Raw genomic sequence first — 3,071 nt, 5'->3', positions numbered from 1 at the left:
CCTCCAACATCGTAACTCAAAGGCATCAATTTTTCTGTGGTCTTCCTTATTCACTGTCCAGCTTTTGCATGCATATGAGGTTATTGAAAATACCATGGCATGGGTCATGCACACCTTAGTCCTCAAGTTGACATCTTTGTTCTTCAACGTTTTAAAAAGGTCTTGCAGATTTGCCTAATGCAATACGTCCTTTGATTTCTTCACTGCTGCTTCCATGAATGTTGATAGTTGATCCAAAAATAATGAAGTCCTTGACAACTTCAATCTTTTCTCTACTGATAAGAATGCTGTTTATTGGTCCAGTGGTGTTTATAGGTCCAGTGGTTGTTTATTGGTCCAGTGGTAGTTACATAAAACTATAATGTGTTAGTATTTATTGGACTGGACACCAAAAGAAAAAAATGTCAATTTAATATATGATAACAGAAAATAAAATTTTAGCAAAATGCTAGGGTCAGACAAAAGCTGGCATTTGTGACCAACAATAAGGAAATTCATTTGGTGGAAAGTAAGGGTTGGTAGGATAAGCACTGGATGGTTAACTACAAGGTTGATGGTTCGAGCCTACAAGCTGCTACATGAAAACTTTGTGCAGGATCAATATGAGTCAGAACTGACTCTACAACACTTAACAATAACAGCAACAATGTGTTATTACTTGCATAATGCAATTTTTTAAATAAGAGAAAATAACTTACATTGGAAAATGGTGAAAGATAAAGCTGAATACGCAAACAATTAAACATTAAATCAAGATTGATGCTTACTTTCTTCCAAAATGTAACAGGGTCTTTTACCTTAGGAAGACCTATGGTTAGGAGGTCAATGAGTATGGTAGGCTTAGCTTATTGGACAATGATAGGAACCAATGAAAGTCTTAGAACATAGAGAGATTGAAAGAAATGTTGTTGTTAGGTGCCTTTTAGTCATTTCCAACCTGATGTACAATAGAATGAACTTTACCCAGTTTTGTGTGAGCCTCACAATTATTATTATTTGAGCCTATTATTGCTGCCACTCTGTCAATCCATCTTACTGTGACTCTTCCTCTTTTCCATTGACTCTCCACTTTACTAAACATGATGCTCTTCTCCAGGAACCGATCTGTTCTGACATGTCCAAAGTATGAGAGAAGAAGTCTTGCCATCTTTGCTTCTGAAGAGCAATCTGGCCATATTTCTTTCCAAACAAATTTGTTCATTTTTCTGGCATTCCATCGTACTTTCAATATTCTTCATAATACCATAATTCAAATACATATATTCTTCTCTGGTCTTTCTTATTCATTATCCAGCTTCAGTGGACAAGAATTAGATACTTTTGTGATCTAGGGAATGGAGAGAGTCAGAGATAATTTCATGAATTTGAATCTGGCATATAAGGACAGTGAGGCTGCCATTGAGAACAATCGAGTTGCTTAAATTTTCCTTTTTATAGAACTTCTTGTGTCTGATAGATCTTGTCCCAAAGTTGTCCTTAGTTGAATCTGGGAATGCTGAGTGTGTAGGCTTTGTCTAAAATGTGAGCATGCACCATGGCCAAATGATACTTAACCGTGACTGTGTCTTGCTTGGTTTCATTTCCTCAAGTATGTGCTCTCTGCCCTTCCCAAACCCAGTAAACTACATACTCAGCATGCTCATCACCATTTTCTAGAAATTTTACAAGGCATTCCAGACTTTTAATATGTTTCCCTTCTTTTAGCTGATCTTTCTCCTGCAGAATAATAGATCTAAACAAAGAGGAGAGTCAAGTTGAGTGAGAAAAGATCTGTTTTGCTCTTTGAAATGGATCTCTTGGAAATCACTAACAATAGCCACAGTCAGAGAAAAGGTATTTCAGGTTTACGTGGATGTGGTTTTCCAACCCTAAAATATGTGTGTTCCTTGCACTCAGTGGGATTAAAATTATAAGGTGTTAAATCCTTGCAAATGTCATGCCTATTCAGCATTCCACTTGTTGATCATTTTCAAAAATAATAGCTTTATTGAGATATAATTCACATACCATAAAATTCACCCTTTTAATGTATAGGTTCACAAAGTTGTGCAACTATCACCACTATTTAATTTCAGAACATTTCATCACCTCAAGAAGAAACCCTGTGCATGCTATCTGGCTCTCTTCCCCTCCTCCCTTCGCCTTTGACACCCACCGATGTACTTTTTATTTCTATAGATTTACCAGTTCTGGACAATTCATAGAAAAGTGACTTTTTGTGACTGGCTTCTATATGCTTTTAAGATACATCCATGTTGCAATATGTATCAGTACTTCATTTATTTTATTGCTAAACAATGTTCCAGTGTGTGAATTTATCACTTTTTATCCATTCATGAGTTGATGATCTAACTTGTTTCCATTTTTTGTCTGTTACCAATAATGCTGCAATGAACATATAGTTTCCGGTATGGAAATACATTTTCTTTTCCTTGTGTGTATGCCTAGAAGTGAAATTGTGAGGTCAGATGGAAACCCTGTTTAACTGTTTAAGGAACTGGGAGAATATTTTCCAAGGACTACAGTGGAATGAGTGTGCTAATTTCTCCCCATCCTCACTAATATTTGTTGTTGTCTGTTTGTTTGCTAGTTTGCTTAATGTAGCTATTCTAGTTGCTGTGAGGTATTATCTCATTGTGGTTTTAACTTGTGTTTTCCTTATGGTTAATACCCTGGTGTGGTGCTGTGGGTAAATGTGCTGGACTGCAAAGTTGCTTTGAATCACCAGGTCTATGATTCAAGCTCACCAGCTGTTTCTCAGGAATCTGATATAGGGTCACCTGTGGGTCAAATTTGACTTGACAGCAAAGAACAACAAATATTGCTCAGCATTTTTTCATCTGCTTATTGGCCATATACTATATTTATGTTCTCTAGAGAAATAGCTACTTAAATTTTTTGTCCATTTTAAAACTGAGTTATTTTTCTCTTTATTGCTGAATTGTAAGCGTTCTTTATGTATCATGAATACAAGTCCCTTATCAGATTTGTGGTTTGCAAATACAAGGGGCATCAAAAAGTTTGTGGAAAAGTTCCGTTGTCCTGTAATTAAATTTTTTCATGAACTTTTT

Source organism: Chrysochloris asiatica, unplaced genomic scaffold (genome assembly GCF_000296735.1).
Source record: "Chrysochloris asiatica unplaced genomic scaffold, ChrAsi1.0 scaffold00157, whole genome shotgun sequence".
Lineage (NCBI taxonomy): Eukaryota > Metazoa > Chordata > Mammalia > Afrosoricida > Chrysochloridae > Chrysochloris > Chrysochloris asiatica.
The sequence above is the reverse complement of the archived record's forward strand: the minus strand, read 5'-3'. Positions refer to the sequence as shown.